General features: G+C 40.8%; 1 long non-coding RNA gene across 1 annotated transcript; it reads right to left on the reverse strand.

Moving 5' to 3' along the window:
- Window positions 1-3,581: 3,581 nt before the first annotated feature.
- On the reverse strand, window positions 3,582-7,064 carry LOC138978362 (uncharacterized). Its single transcript, XR_011459657.1, has 2 exons — window positions 6,896-7,064; window positions 3,582-5,213 (listed from the first exon to the last, which is right to left on the reverse strand). It is a non-coding gene; the product is annotated as an uncharacterized lncRNA (long non-coding RNA).
- Between the last annotated feature and the right edge of the window lie 10,753 nt (window positions 7,065-17,817).

Genomic DNA, 17,817 nt, shown 5'->3' on the forward strand with positions numbered 1-17,817 from the left:
CACCAGAGTTCAAGTCTATCATGAAGATAACCTGCGACATTCCTGAAAACGAGTAGCCTACACCCCATCGTGAGTCATTTGTATTAATAGTCCGTTCCACACTAGTCGCGGAGATCAACATTTTGAGTGGCCACGACATTTTCCAAAGGGAGCTGGGGGCCTAGAAAACCGTCAATACCACAAGTGCAGGGGCGGACGAGGGGGGGGGTTTCTGGGGTTTCCGGAAACCCCCCCCCAGCCAAAAAATAAAAATATTTTTGTGTGTTTTTTTGGGTTGAGTTTCAATTTTGTGGGTATTAATCAGTGACAAAATCTGCTGCCTGGAACTGGTAATGATCATCCTCAGAATGCACCAGCTTGCACCATTTTGCATCCTTTTTTTCAAAATTTTCCGGGGGGGCATGCCCCCGGACCCCCCTAGCAAGCTAGGCGCTTCGCGCCGTCGGCTCGGCGCTTCGCGCCTTCACACCCATATCTTCACAATATACTTTTGGAAACCCCCCCCATAAAATGAACTGATCCGCCCCTGAAGTGCATTGCATACTGAATCATGCAACTCTTAGCACATCAAGATCTATTGTGTTGCTCTGTAGAGTGAAAAGGGTGTTGTTGACATTTATTTTTTTTCTCGAGGGAAACTGATAAGCGAGATGAGAGAGAGAGAGAGAGAGAGAGAGAGAGAGAGAGAGAGAGAGAGACAGACAGACAGACAGACAGACAGACAGACAGACAGACAGACAGACAAGGAGAGAGACAGACAAGGAGAGAGAAACATAGACAGGAAGGAGGGAGAGACAGACACAGAGACGGAGAGAGAGGGAGATAGAAATTCATACAGGCAAGCAGACAGTCAGACTGAGAGACAGACAGACAGACAGACAGACAGACAAGGAGAGAGAAACAGACAGGAAGGAGGGAGAGACAGACACAGAGAGGGAGAGAGAGGGATATAGAAATGCATACAGGCTAGCAGACAGTCAGACTGAGAGAGAGACAGACAGACAGACAGACAGGGAGAGAGAAACAGACAGGAAGGAGGGAGAGACAGACACAGAGAGGGAGAGAGAGGGATATAGAAATGCATACAGGCTAGCAGACAGTCAGACTGAGAGAGAGAGACAGACAGACAGACAAGGAGAGAGAAACAGACAGGAAGGAGGGAGAGACAGACACAGAGAGGGAGATAGAAATACATACAGGAAAGCAGACAATCAGACTGAGAGACAGACAGACAGACAGACAGACAGACAGACAAGAAGAGAGAAACATAGACAGGAAGGAGGGAGAGACAGACAGAGAGAGAGATAGAGAGAGAGAGAGGACAGACAGACAAGGAGAGAGAAACATAGACAGGAAGGAGGGAGAGACAGACACAGAGAGGGAGAGCGAGGGAGATAGAAATTATACATCCAGGCAAGCAGACAGTCAGACAGAGAGAGAGAGAGAGAGAGAGAGAGAGAGAGAGAGAGAGAGAGGGGGAGGTGATGCACGCCGTAGGAACGGCTGCACTAGGCAAACGCCAGTTCCCCGGCTGCATGCCAGTGCGACCCTCGAAACAAGGATTTCCCCCCCAAAATTAGATATTCACAGTCCTTATTTTCTCAAATAAAAGATTTGAGGCAAAGCGTAAGTAATCATTTTAACTTACCTCTACCCATTTTCTTTAGTTTGGGAGTCCTACACGCGTTCTGGGTTAGGTTTCTTTCAAATGTGTTGCGCATTCAGTGCAAATTGTCAATTTGAGACGTAATCAAGAAAAAAATCAACAACAAAAATCACTTTCATGATCGGCAGTTCATTCATCTATTATTCATTCATATGTATACACCGAGTTTTAGCTATGGAACTTAATTGGTTTGAACGCAAGTCAAATTAATGAATACAATCAGAAATTCGCCGGCTGCAAGCCAGTGTTCTCGTCGGCTGCGGGCAGGCCAGTGTTCTCTTCGGCTGCGAGCCAATGTTTACACAAAAAATACCTTTTCAAGAAGATTGACTAAGGTTAGCACAGCCACTGCAAAATATGACATTCTCATCTTTTAAAAATTCATATAAACTACATATTTAACCTCTAACGTATGATCAGCTGTGGAAGAAAAGCAGTGAAATGCACAAAATGAAATAAATGTGTAATGAAAATCGTGCATTACATCTGAAATTAATGAACAATTTCTTCGTGGCATGCACATAAAACGCTACTAGAAGTACTTGTACCATTTAACATAACGTTTGAAAAGCACAAGATTATCTCTGAAAGATATATTTACTTGGCATGTCTTGTGTTTAATGTATTCAAATCATGATATGCAAGTCAAATTTCTTGTATTATCTCGTATAAATATATCTATCACAGTCACCCGCATTCTGAATCAACCTTTACTTTTAGTCTAAGCTTATCTGCCACTTTTCTGAACATTTTTACATCTAATCCAGGTTCAAGTGGAATAAAAATATGTTAAAGAAAAACTTTACAAAAAGCAGGTGTCAATTACCAAATGAAGAAAAGATTAAAAAAATGACCTGTCATTACAGTTGTGATGTTTCGATGGCATATGTGTCATCTCAGGATGTGACATGCTCAAGCAATTTCCACAGGTCATGAGGACTGTAATACAAAATAATACATGTATAAAGTAAGGTGCAACAAAAACAAATAGGTTTTTTTTAAACTCAAAACTTCAAATCAAAATATACCACTAGAAAACACACTCAGTGTAACACACACACACACACACACACACGCGCACACACACACACTCACAGATGGTATTATATTTTCTGATAACATTTCCGGAGTTGCCAGTGAAGAACATGTTTTTGAACTTACTCACAAATGAATAGTTGACCTTCTGTCGTTACTGTTCAAGAGATTGGTACTGCTCATGCCTCCTCAGGTTTTCCGTGTTCGGCCTGCATGAAGTTCCCCAAGCCTAATCTGTGCACAGGCGGAAGGTATCGTCCACTGGACTACTACTATCACAGAAAGACTACAAGGTACGTCACTCACCTTCGAGTCTTCTGTGTGCTTGGAGTCGCTTTTTGGGGAAAAATATTGTTCAAGACGGTTTGCCTCTTCCTATAGTCTGTGTTAGGTCAAATAAATACAGTTGAATGATTGTTTGAACTGTATGTGCCTTTAATTTCAAAACATAAACGAGTACTCACCTGAGTCGAAGTTTGTGTAGAATTCCACGATGTAGTTTACAGGAACGGAGGGATATGTGAGATGCGCACACCGCCGGAAACACGCCATTTTTCACAGCACAGGTCATCTGATATAACCATATCAGATGATCTGATTTTTCTTTAAGCAACCAAAAATGTTTCGGTTGTATTTACATTTGATAAATTAGCTTATTTCCTTTATTGGAGAGGGTGAAACTGAAGGGTGGGCACATATCCCTCCGTTCCTGTAAACTACATCGTGGAATTCTACACAAACTTCGACTCAGGTGAGTACTCGTTTATGTTTTGAATTCCACTTCTCGTAGTTTACCGAAACTACGTGATTTGTGAGATTTTAAAGTTGGTTGATTAAAGATTATATTTCAAACAAAGGAATAATCAAAGTCACACTAAAGTGAAATGTCAAACATTTATTCTCAAAGGACAACATGAGAATAGTGAACACCTGTCTTGGCTTTTACACCAAACATACATTGTTTGAAACAACCATGTATTACAAAAAATAAGTGATGCATTTATTCTCCATTCATTATGGGAATTGCAATTTCTTCATAACCAAAGAAACAATAAACACTACAACACATTTGAAAACAATGGATCAATTGTCCACAAAAACATTTGCTTTTCTTACATGGAGCCAGGGAGATAATTGTCTCTAGATCTCCATTTGTTAGCTCCCTTGTCTTGAATTTTTTAACTGTCCCAATGCAAATTATCAGAATGTAATCAAAGTTCGATTGCTCATACGACTTCCGGCCACCACAGCAGCCCCTCCAAAAAACCAAATTATCAGAATGTAATCAAACTTAGATTACTGAGCTGGAAGATTTTTATTTTCCAACTTTCGCATAATAGTTTAAGATAGTGTTTGATTTATCTTTACTTTCCAGTGGTTTGTTATAGAACTTTTTGAAAGTGGATACATTTGACCAGCCTGCCACTTTCAAAATATCTTGAACAGCAACACCCGACTTGAACATTGCTGAAGATGATGCGCCCCGAAAGCTGTGGGGTGCAAAATTTGTAATTCCTGCGCGTATGAGTACAGTTTTTAGCCACCTAGCTATGGTGTCTTTCGCCGCTGGTCCATGTGGCTGTTGGTAACACAAAAGTAACTGGTCAGTCTCATCACTCTCACATCTGAATTCTACAGTACTATTAATGTACTGTCGAAGACAAGTCACCACACACAAAGTTTTGTCTTCTGTATAAAACGGTAACTGCAAAGGTTTTGGATGAAAGCCAGGTCTAGACTGCTTCAACTTTTCAGTTATGTAAATTGTACATCCATCATCATGAAAACAAATATTTCTCAACCTGATCAAATGAATTGTCTGCACTCTGTGGGCAGTAATTAACAACAACAAGGAACACAATTTTAAAGTCAAATCCTTCAATGAAAGTTCAGAATTTTCACCCATGTTTCTGAAAAACTGCAAAACTTTGTCTACATCCCAAGTTTCATTGTATCTTGGTTGTGGTGTACGCAGTTCAAAGATTCCCTTTAGAAATCGAATTACTAAAGGGTGACATCCTACTGTTTTATTGTCTGGTAGAATAACCACTGCAGATAGTGCACTCCTTGCAGTGTTTATAGCACTGTATCCTAAGCCATCTTCATACAGCTTAGTCAAGAACTGTAACACCTCATCTATAGTCGGACGAAGGGGATCACACTGGCACTGCACACAAAACTTGCTCCATCTGCTGAGGTAGGAGGCATACTGCTGTCTGGTTGAAGGTCGCCACGATGCCCAGATAACTTGGAAAGTCTCACCTTGAACTCCTCTTGCTTCGAGGGATTTCCTGATAAGCAACAAGCCAGAAGTTGCAGAGTCCTGTGGAGCGGATGCACATCTTGCGTATGTGGTAGATGAATGGTAAGCTTTCCCTTTGGAAGAAGAACAGGCTCTTGTGTCAGCATTTTCAACATCTGGGGGTACCATACTGCCGTAGGCCACTTTGGAACGATCAAGATTCCTTCCGCTCTGTCGCGCTGCCATTTGTTGAGCACTTTCTGCAGCAAGCTGAAAGGCGGAAAGGCATATATTAACCATTTTGACCAATCTTGGGTAAAGGCATCAATGGCCAAGGCTTCTGGGTCTGGTATCCAGGACACGAATGGTTTCATCTGAAAATTTAATCGTGATGCAAATAGATCGATGTCTGGCTTCAGCAGACGATCTTTTAATTTGCAGAAAATATCATGATTCAATTTCCACTCAGTACGATCATTGAATTGTCTTGACAAAACGTCAGCTTCTGTATTCAGTATTCCTGGGATATGTGAAATTGATATCCAAATACCATTTTCCTTGCACCACATCCAAATTTGTTTTGCAACGTTATTGCAATCTGGAGAACGCGATCCTCCCATATTGGATATATAGGAGACTGCACATGTGTTGTCTGTCAAGACTTTTACATGTTTTCCTGTGATCATTTCTTTGAAACTTTTCAAAGCGTACAAAATTGCCATCATTTCTAGAACATTGATGTGCAAATTCATTTCTGTTTCGGACCATCGCCCTCTAGTCTTAATTTGACCACAAACAGCTCCCCAACCACCTGAACTTGCAGCATCCGTCTGGATTTCAACTTCAGGATTAGTTTTTTCAATGGGGAAAAAAGAGGAATCTAAATTTTCAATCCACCAGTCTAGTTCTTCTGTTGTCTTATCTGTCAAGCTTGTCAGCGATTCAAAATTTCCTGCAGAAAATTTTAACGATGTGGATTTCAGTCTGTCTAAACTCCTATAAAACAGTGGGCCCCACTGAACAGCTGGAAAGGTTGCTACCAACTGGCCTATAACTTGTGCCAGTTCTCTTATGGTCACCCTCTTCTTTCTTTTCAGTTCTGAACATGCGAGCACAACTTTTTGCTTTCTTTCCAGGGGTAAAGTAACTGTCATATCTTCAGAGTTTAAAAGAAACCCCAAGTACCTCAGTTTCTTGCAGGGTTTGAGGACTGATTTCTCTGTGTGGATAATAAATCCCAGTGAATCGAGTAATTTCACTGTCTTTGACACATTCTCTGCACACTCTTCAAAAGAATTACCTTGCAGATAACTATCATCAATAAAGGAAGTGGATAAATATCCCTGTGATCTGAGTGTGGCATAGACTGGTTTCATTAACTTTGTGAAATAACGAGGGCAGTTACTTAGTCCATTTGGGAAGCAGGTATACTGATAAAGTTTGTTTCTCCACATGAATTTGAGGTATTTCCTGCATTCTGCTTTTATTGGTACAGAGTAGTATGCATGTCTGAGATCCACTGAAGCCATGTAGCAGCCTCTTATCATCATTTGAGTTGCTGACGTAAGATTGTCCATCTTAAAGTGCTCATATTGTACTGAATCATTAAACTTTTTTAGATTCAAAATGAGACGGTAGGAGCCATCAGGTTTTGGGACCATGAAAACAGGGGAGATAATTTCATCTTCCTGATGCACCGATTTTTCAATAACTCCCAAGGATAACAGTTTTTCAATTTCCGAATCCATTTTTGTCCATAGATTTCCTTGTACTTGATTTTTCAAGTAAGAAAGATTTTCAGAATTTAAGTCAGAAAACTCATCTATTGGAATATCAGCACCGCACACCATGTCAAGAATAAATGGGTCTGATGTTATTTCTTCCCATTTTTGAACAAACTTTTTTAGTCTACCTGCTTCAAAAGGGCGGTTAGGTATTGTATCTTTACTTACAGATTTTGGCAGAGAAGGTAGTGGAGCTACTGCTGGCCTTGTTGCCACTCGGTTCGTCCGCTGCCGCGGTAGTTCATTCTGCCCCGTGCACGGTAAGGTCCTCTCCCTCTCATTCTGCCTCTTGGTGTCCAGGTTCTTCCTGCACCTCTTGGCCTCCAATTCCAATCGTTTTTTGCAAAGGGGTTTTGTGGAAAAAACTTTTGACCTTTTACTCCACTTGACTGACTGAGACCCAGGCCCATTCTAGCTGTTGTATCAATGTTTGCACATGCAGCTTTCAGGTCATTGCCAAACAACATATCTGTGATTGGAACTTCAGCAGAACCAAGTTTTTTGTACTTTTTGTTCAGTTGAGCATTTGAAATTTTCCCCCTTCTGTCGATTGACAGATCATGGTTTGTTTTCTGTACAAGTGCAATAGAATCTGCTACACCTTTCATGAGTCCCCGAATTTCGGGTGATTCACTTTTCAGTATGGTTTGCCATATGTTTGTGAGTGCATAGGTCGCTGTACACAGCGCTTTCTGATACTGCTGTAGTTTCAAATCTGCACCTCTTGTTGCACGGTCAAGTATTGACCATATCTCCGGATTGACCTTTGGAACAACAACCTTCAAGTTTTTAGGTCTGGCATACTTGTTCATTTTTTCTTTCATTTTTTCTTCTGAAATTTGACCTTTTGCCATGGTCTCATCAACCAGCTTCGCGATACCTTCCGGTATTTCTGATGCAAGCTTTTCAGCATTGTCGAACTCTTGTTCTATTTCTGCCATTTCAGTGTCAGAATTACTAGTGCCACAAGTTTGACCACAAGTTTCACCTTCGTTCACTCTGATCATCGATTCTATTTGATCATCATAATCTTCGAACGAATCAGATTCATCTCCAGATTCTTGTGACTCTGCTTTTCGCTTTTGTCTTTGTGTCATCTTCGAACCATGATCATCAGGCGATTCGCCTTCGGTCTGGCCTTGGCCCTGACCTAGCAGCGCTAGGATACGTTCGTTTTGTTTTTTCATGTTATTCCAATCACTGATTGGAATGGTCACTGCCTCTAACCGAGGTTTTTTCTGATTCTTTTTCTTCCCTTCTTTTTCATTTGACACATGTTTGTCCTTTTGACTTGAACAAGGCAAGTCTAACAATTGATCCACTTCATCCGCGTGGATTTGGATTTCAGGCACTGATTCAGTGCTGTCCATTGTTCGAACAAATTCTAAGTATTTGCGACAACAAATAAGGAAAATACACTTACCGCAGGTCAAAACAAATGGTTAACCGAAGGAATAAATCAGTCAAGTTAGGAAAAAAGGACCCTAAAAGGAAGGATTAACCTGATAAAGTAAGACCGGTTTTGGAGAAGCTGCTATGGCGGCCGGAAGTCGTACGGGAATGGCGTGTTTCCGGCGGTGTGCGCATCTCACAAATCACGTAGTTTCGGTAAACTACGAGAAGTGGAATTTCAGCTTCCGTCCGTTGCAGGTTGTTTTTAACCATCATTTGGACGAATCTTCGTTTGCGAGCCGCTAATATCCACTTTGCGTCAAATCATGCATCCGCACCGAATATGCATACCAGCGCTCATTGGTCTAAAACATGTGTAAATATTGTGCAGCAAAGAGAAGCTACCCACGGGAAAATAATCATCGAATATCCTGTTATTAACCAATGAGCGCTGGTATATGCATATTCGTTGCGGATGCATGATTTGACGCAAAGTGGATATTAGCGGCTCGCAAACGAAGATTCGTCCAAATGATGGTTAAAAACGGAAGCTGAAAATTAAAGGTACATACAGTTCAAACAATCATTCAACTGTATTTATTTGACCTTTCACAGACTGCAGGAAGAGGCAAACCGTCTTGAACAATATTTTTTCCCAAAAAGCGACTCCAAGCACACAGAAGACTCGAAGGTGAGTGACGTACCTTGTAGTCTTTCTGTGATAGTAGTAGTCCAGTGGACGATACCTTCCGCCTGTGATCGGTGTAAATTGGATGCTTCATTGTAACGTCTGTATTTTGACTGTGAATGAGGCTTCTTTTTATTGTTCCTCTGCAATTTGCCGTTCCTATGCAAATTGCCCTTCCAGCACTATCAGTCATCAATGTAGAACACCTCAGGCTTTTGAGTTCTGCATGCATACTCCACCTGCGAAAATGCTGGCACCCCTAATATTTGTAAAATTACTTCTGATTCAAGATGCAGATCTACATTAGAGACTTTGTGACTGGACAATAGGGTAAACTTGATGAAATATAATCTTACCTACCACCCTGAAATTGCTGCTTCCATATTGAGCTATGAATCTTGAAACTACGTTTTTAAACTTATTTACCCCACTCCTCTCCTTAATAAAATCACATCAAACTGAAAGAGGAAAGATAGAAGACCGACTAACTTGGCATTTGCTTTTGATCGTTAGATCTGAATGCAACTTCAGTATTAAAACCGAACGATGAGCACAGACTGAGTTCGAGATCTACTTGAATGAGACAGCAGGCCATAAGCTTACCCACGCAACCCAAGAAACTCTCTCTCTCTCTCTCTCTCTCTCTCTCTCTCTCTCTCTCTCTCTCTCTCTCTCTCTCTCTCTCTCTCTCTCTCTCTCCCTCTCTCTCTCTTTCTCTCAAGCAGGCTGCTGTAGGGTTGGGGATTATCTATTGGAAAATTCGCTCACCTCAACATGCACAGGAATTCCAAAATCGAAAAAAAACTCTGAAAATAGGCCGAGGTCCAGGGGCCGCCCAGGCCCTGGCGGGGTACAGGGGCAAAGCCCCCTGGAAGGAAAACTAATGTTAGCATTTCAGACCAATATTTTGATAGTTCTCGTGTAAGCAAATAATGGATAGACAGACAATAGTAACATATAATTTTATTTTATTTTTTTTTGCCGCGGAGATTTGTATTATTTTTGCTGAAACGTAATTTCCTTTTCGCGGAAATCCGCAATTTCGCGGACAATTCCCATGCCTGCTTCAAATGTAGGCTCCGTTGCGTCTTCAGCAGAACTTGGTCATAGCCATTGCTCATATTATGTTTGTGTCGTTCAACAACTGCGTTTGAATCAGTTAATCAGCAGTGTAAACAAACACTTCTTTCATCTCTGTTCGTGATTGAAACACTCACAACCCCAGACAAAACAGACGTTCCAGTTTTCGAAAACTGTCCAAAGACTTGATACTTCCACACTGGCCGAAACCGCCATTTTCTCTGTTGAATCCATAGTTTCCCACTTCTTAGTCGCCAATCACAAGGATGAGACATTGTCAATTTTTAAGAAGTTGCGAAAAGAATCAAGGCATGGGAAAGTTGGCGGACATCCAGACAGTTCGACTATCGAACGTTGAAAAGTATGCTCAGCCACGGGGTCACATGCGCAGGAAGCATGTGCAACTTTTCTGTCATCTGCACAGTCTTGGCACTACTGGACGGGCGCAGTGGTGTGGTGGTAAGACGTCGGCCTCCTAATCGGAAGGTCGTGAGTTCGAATCCCGGTCGCTGCCGCCTGGTGGGTTGAGAGTGGAGATTTTTCCGATCTCCCAGGTCAACTTATGTGCAGACCTGCTAGTGACTTAACCCCCTTCGTGTGTACACGCAAGCACAAGACCAAGTGCGCACGGAAAAGATCCTGTAATCCATGTCGGAGTTCGGTGGGTTATGGAAACACGAAAATACCCAGCATGCCTACTCAACGAAAGCGGAGTGAGCTGACTCTGGTCTTAGAGTATAGTGTGGGGAACCCAAATGGGCAAACGAGCTCACACGTAACCAGAACATTCTGGAACGCTGAAGAAGAAGAAGGCACTACATCATTTTCATTCTGACTAGGACGACAGATAGTTTTACCTTTACTTGTTGTCATTGAGAGTAGTATGTACGTAATCCAACACACAGGCCCCGCCCACTTTGATCCCGCCCACATCGTGACGAGTGCCTGTGCATGCCAGTGTCTGAGTACATATAATAGTATTATGTCTTAGCCAGCCAAAACTCATTTTGGTCAAGAAAATGATTAATTTGTATGGTTCTTGTAAACTCTATGAAAAACTTTTTTTCTCTCCAAATTTGAGAGGTGTTAAGTATGAGGCTAGTGATGGTGGTGGAAAGCTGAAGTCTTCCATAAAGGGGAGTGAGCCTTCTAATTGGGGTACCCCTGTAATCGGACATGACGAAGGTAAGTCGTATATATGCATTTGCTTTTCTTGTTACATTTCATTGCAGTCGTGCACATGACATGTTCAACAAAAGGACAAAACACTTGAATCCGCTAAAATTACTATTTTACACGCTCGCGCAATGTTCTCATTTCTATAAAGTTGTAAATCTGCAAGTATTTTTGTTTCATAAACACATATGTAACATATATATGTTTTTAATTCTTCATGTTGTAATAAAAAAATTAAACGTGTTTTTTTTAATTGTTTTTTGTTTGAAATGGTGCACGCAAACATCACACACACACACACACACACATACACACACACACACACACACACGCACACCAACAACAACGACAACGACAAGAACAAACAACAACAACAAACAGAAAAATAGTCAAAGGGATTTTCAGGTTCCAATTGCATGACATGCAGTTCTGTCTGACTCAAAATTGCCAATTGAGTTCATATCATGTCGTTCAAAATTATGGCTTTCTTCTCATTTCAGTTCAATAAAAACTGAAACAGAGACTGTAGAGTACACAGAGACGCTTCATTCGGCGCTGAAAATTGAAACAGGAAGCCCCGTGGCGCCACCACGCGGAAACATGTAAAAACCTACTTTCCCTTTCCACAGCAGTAGCGATATCGTGCAGCACAACCATGGCCGCACCAAAAAGAAAACACAGCGGGGCATGGTCTTTGGCCATCAATTGCTCAAACTCACACGCCAAAGGCTTCAGGATGTTCAAATTTCCTGAGGAAGAGAGCAAGTGAGGATTGTTTTTTTGTTTTTTTTTCTCTCGTTAAATGTCGGAAAATCAGTAAAAAGTGTAGCGTCGAACTGCGTGTATTCTACCAGAACAGAGAAAACACACACTGTACACAAGCTCAACAATGTGATTGCGCAGTTGTTTAATTAACATCAGGCTTAATTTTGTTTTGAAGGACAACTGAACAATTGATTCTATTCTTCGTCCAAGCGCAAAAGTCGAAAACTTCTCAAACTAGAATACTTGTGACGATGCTGTTCAAAGTGTCATCCAGTCGGTCCGTACCTCGTTAATTCATCTCAATTCATGTGTGTGTGTGTGTGTGTGTGTGTGTGTGTGTGTGTGTGTGTGTGTGTGCGTGTGTGTGTGTGTGCGTGTGTGTGTGTGTGTGTGTGTGTGTGTAACTGACTCAGAGAGAGAGAGAGAGAGAGAGAGAGGGAGAGAGGGAGAGAGAGAGAGAGAGAGAGAGAGAGAGAGAGAGAGAGAGAGAATGACAATGACAATGACAAATCTTTATTTTTCGAGGGTGACAAGAATAAGCATAGATATGCTTTTTTGCATCTGGCCCTCGTCCTAAAGAGGGACTAAACTATTTTACGATAACTATGACTAGGAAAAAAAAAAAGAGAGAGAGAGAGAGAGAGAGAGAGAGAGAGAGAGAGAGCTTTCTGAACAAGAAAGAAGCAACCGATAAGAAATAAGACAATCATCGATCGATCAAGATTCTTTAATTAAAGTCAGCTAGGTCACAATAATGTTTAAGTTGCTGTATTTTACAGTTTTCCTTACATGATAATTTCTTAGCACCGTGCAATTGACTACCCATTTCACTTTAGAGGTGCTGGGACGACGCCAAGTTGACTAAATGCCTAGTAGTTACCGATTTGACCGGGAACTATTTCGTTAACGATTTATTCCTGACATATTTTCTCAGGCTTAAGTGACCATGTATACAGTATGTATTTGTATTTGACTAAAACACACAAAAATAACGACGGTTAGTTCGTGAAAAGACACTGACTTGAATCATGTTTGCATAACTACAGCGATGCAGCGGGTATTGCCGCCTAAGTAAATTTGATTTAATTTTAATCTACACCATTTTCTGCGGTGTTTTTATGGTCATTTAAAAAGGATGTTCACAAACAAACATATTTTTTCGTTCAGTTACTTTTTGCAGCGCTGTCAGCCGGACAGAACAGACAGTATGTTAATATAAACGTGATATAAACACAGCCGACAGCAGCCGCTAAACGCGAACTTCCTTGTGCGGCAGGGAGTGGCTCTTTTCCCGCGCGCTGGCTGGCCGGTCTCACTTTCGCACCGCAGCGCAAAGGATGAAGCGTCTCTGTATACTCTACAGTCTCTGACTGAAATACGTGTTTGGTTCAAAGGAGCGTAACAGTTACGCAGCTGAGACTAGCATGTTTTTGTGTGTGTTGATTCATGTTGAAAGAAAAGAAGGTCAATCACTTCGCCAACTATTTCGAATGTGTGTTCTTTTCTCTTAATACATGCTAGACAATGACGTCATTGCGAAAAAACGTCACGTCCTTGACGCTTTGGAAATCACATCAAATCAAGTGTTGAAAGGAAGATCCCACGATTCTAGGATTTTCAATCAGTTTTCTTTTTGTTCGCGAAATCTAAATCGTGCAAGCAGCGAGGTAAGACACGTGCTTGTGAATTATGTATTGGGGTTGTTTTCGTTGATTCAGATTATTGGAAGTGACACATTCTTCAGCTTCGTTGAATTTCGCCCCTTGGTAACCTCTTTCTTACTTGTTTTTGTTCTCGTCTCTTCTCCTAGCCTCATCAGGTTTTCATGGAAAAATATCTGTGGCAACGTATACTGAAACGGTAGGTAGTGTTGCAATCAAGGCGTGTAATCACTTACCTGTGACTCACAAATTCTGTGCCAAACCTATCAATAACGTCGGATTGCAAATTCTCCATACACGTTTAAAACACAGAAAGTGGTGGTTTATAAACAACACGATATTATGCTTTTTGGTTCACGTAAGTGTAGCCTATGCGATGCTAACTTTTGTCTGTCTGTGCGTGCGTGCGTGCGTGCGTGCGTGCGTATGTATGTATGTATGTCTGTGGTAGAAACTTTAACATTTGAATGAACACCGAAATACTAATTTTACCTGGTTATTATTTAAAGCAACAGCGTCAAAGTATTGAAGCAATGATCAACATTTCGTCGGCATATGTAGTTAAAGTGTGTATCCAAAGAAAACGGGTGGTGGGGTTTTTGTTTTTTTTGGGAGGGGGGGGGGGGGTAAAACAGTCCATTGTCCTCCCCCTTCTCAAGAAACCGTCCCTTGATCCGAACACCCTGAAAAACTACCGTCCTGTCAGCAACCTCTCCTTCCTCTCCAAGATCACTGAAAAACTTGTTCTTTCTCAACTCTCCGACTATCTTCACTCTCACAACCTCTTTCCTACCACACAGTCCGCCTACCGAGCAGGTCACAGCACCGAGACAGCGCTTGTTCGTGTCATGAATGACCTCCTGCGCGCGATGGATGGTGGTAATCTCCCCATTCTCACCCTACTCGACCTCTCAGCAGCTTTCGACACAATAGACCATCAGATCCTTCTTGACCGCCTCCATCTCTCTTTCGGACTTTCCGGCACAGCACTCACCTGGTTTCAATCCTATCTCTCGGACAGAACACAGACAGTCTCAGCAGGCAGCCACACTTCCAAAACTTCCACCCTTTCACTAGGAGTTCCTCAAGGATCTGTCCTCGGGCCAGTCCTTTTCATCCTCTACACCAAACCTCTATCAACTCTCATCAGCCACCACTCGGTTTCCAGTCAAACCTTTGCAGATGACACACAACTCCGGGGCTCTTGCCCCCCCCCCGGATCGACTCGATTCCACCATCCGCCGCGTGCAGGACTGTGTCGACGACGTCAAGCGCTGGATGACCTGCAACAAACTAAAACGAAATGATGACAAAACTGAAGTCCTCCTCATCCACCCTAAAAACAAGCCTCTCCCTCCTTCTTTTCCTTCTTCTATCTCTGTAGGCAACTCTGACATCAAACTCTCATCCTCTGCTAGAAACCTTGGAGTGACCTTCACAGACACCCTCTCCATGGACAAGCACATCACGAACATCTGTAGATCTGCATACACTGAGATCAGAAAAATCAGCAGCATTAGACATCTTTCCTTTGACGCCACCAAAACTCTTGTCTGCTCTCTCATTCTCTCCAAATTTGACTACTGCAACGCTCTACTCACAGGCTTTCCCTAGCACCTCACAGACAAACTTCAGAAAGTCCAAAACACAGCAGCTAGACTCATTTTCAGGGCAAAGAAACACGACCACATACAACCACTTATGCAACAACTCCACTGGCTTCCTATATCTTCCTGCATCATACATAAAACCGCCAACATCTGCTTCAAGTCTTTCACTGATCCTCACTTTCCTGTCTATCTTTCTGAACTCTTGCATCCTTACACTCCATCCAGACAGCTTCGCTCATCCACTGACAGCAGAATACTTTCCACCCCACGCACCAAAACCAAAACCACTGGCGACCGTTCTTTCTCCTTTTCCGCTCCCACTCTCTGGAATCAACTTCCCCACCCCATCCGTCACTGTAAAACCTCTTCCACTTTCAAAAAGTCCCTTAAAACCCACCTTTTCAAGTCTGCTTACAATACCTAAAGCACACGCCTGCCTCGTGATATGTTTTTATCTGCCAGCATTCCAATAAACTCACTAGTTAAATATTTTTATTGGGTAGTCTCACATTATTAACACTATAATATGTACTACTGTTGTTTGTAAAATATGTTTTAAACGCTTACTTAATTCTTTTTATGTATTTAAATATTTGTTGAATTTAGTGTGTGTGTGTGTGTGTGTGTGTGTGTGTGTGTGTGTGTGTGTGTGTGTGTGTGTGTGTGAGTACATGTGTGTGTGTGTGCGTGTGTGTGTGTATGTGTGCTTGTGTGAGGTTGGGTGTGTGTCAAAATGTGTTGTGCAATATGGCATGAAAATCTTTTTAGATTTGTTGTTAAAAATTACAGCTTTGTATACCATGTTTATTATCTTTTACGAAGTAATTATAGTTAAATAGTCTTTTATGTTTTTTATTTGATCGACCTTCTTAGGATTATGGAGTTTTATGCACTGCCTTTTATAGTTAACTAAATTTTTGTATTTGAAATAGTCCACTGTAGTCGGTGTAGGCCTTAAGCTTTTTTTTAATCGTTTGTCCAGTATTTATTTTAATTTAATTCTCTATTTTTGTATGAACTCAAATGTTTAGTGTTCTTAGTATTGTCTTGTTAGCCTAAGTTCTATTTAATCAGAGTATGTTTGCATGTGCTTATACCTAGTGATATTGTAAAGCGCATAGTGCTTTTAGTTATGCGCTATAGAAATCTCCTTAATAAATAAGTAAAATAAAAACAGGTGACTGGTTTGTATCGTGTGTGGTATGTAGACCAGGTCAGGGGTCAAGGTTAGGTCAGATCGCGTGAAGGATTGTGGTATAGGTACAGTTATCACCGAGCTGCAGTTCGCCGATTCAGTCGGAGAAGACGATTTTACATTGTTCGGTTTCGTAGCTCCAGAAAAATAGATAAAGAAGATACCAAAGGAGATTTCCTGCAGGTTAATCTGCACAGCGTGTTTCCAGTGTCTGCGCGAGGAAGCGCAGCGCTGTCGAAAGCGCAGCCGTGTCGATCAGGCCATCTCAGGCAGTCGTGTAAGTAAGTAGCCCAGCCAGCATGATTCTGCGTGACGCATGCGTTATTTCTGCGTTTTTCATGCGGGGATGCGTACGGCCTCGTGACACCTTCGCTTCGCGCGCGTTACTTTTCGCCAAGTTTTACGCAGATTGTCGCATTCGAAACGACTTCACCACGCAGTGTTTAGCACGCATGGATTCAATGAAAAGGTGATTGCAATTATTGTTTTTCCTAATCTTATACCGTGTGTTTATGCATGTTCTTCATGAAATGATTTATTATATTTTATGTTATCAAAAAATATTTACTTTTACATTTTGGTTATGAATAGTTATTCTTCTTCAAAAACTATATTTTTTTTTTTAGAAAAAAATTGCATAAAAACTTTCAATCCGTTATTTTTCAGTTTATATTAAGACAGTTTCGGTTAAAAAAAATACATTTAAAAGTTTAATAAAATATTTTTATTTTATGTAATGGTTTTCCCATTTAATTTTTATTTAGTCATTTTGTTATTACTAAAAAAATTTTGTTTAATTGTTATCCTGATTATTTTTATCTTAAAATAAATATAATGATTATTTTAATTTGTATTATCATTATAATTGTTTTAGCATGTATTATTATTATTGTAATGGGGATTTGGTATTGTTGTAGGAATCAGCTTTCCACAAAATAATGTCGTGGAAAAATCTAGGCAAAGCATAATAAAATTATTTTATGAACAGGAAAGATAACTGAAATCTATATGAACACCCATAACAAAACGATAAAAACATTAAAAAAAATTCAGATAAAAAAAAAGTAAACTAAAGTAACTTCGAAACTAATTATCTACTCAAAATAAAGGCTGATGTTAATGGTTAGGCCAAAAAAAAAAAATTGTCTGTTTCTGGTAACATGGCTAAAAAAAATAGGGTCGGTAGGTCGGGATTTTTTTTTTATTTTTTTATTTTTTTATTTTTTTTTTACCCCAAATGTAGACCAATAAAACTAACTTTAAAAATCGCGCAAAGAGACTGGATTCACAATACATAGAGACAAGACACTCAACACATTTACAAATCGTCAGCGGACTTTCGTTTTCACACGTTTTTGTTGTTCATTTTCTCACCCTGTCCTTTACCACCAAAAAAATATAAAAACATTTTGAGTTTGGAAAAAAAAAGTTTAGGGTCGGCGCCGAAATTTAGGGTCGGTCGGGTGACCAGAAACAGACAATTTTTTTTTTTTGGCCTTACATAAAATTTGTTCTCAGCATTT

The sequence above is a fragment of the Littorina saxatilis genome, linkage group LG10 (assembly GCF_037325665.1).
Source record: "Littorina saxatilis isolate snail1 linkage group LG10, US_GU_Lsax_2.0, whole genome shotgun sequence".
NCBI lineage: Eukaryota > Metazoa > Mollusca > Gastropoda > Littorinimorpha > Littorinidae > Littorina > Littorina saxatilis.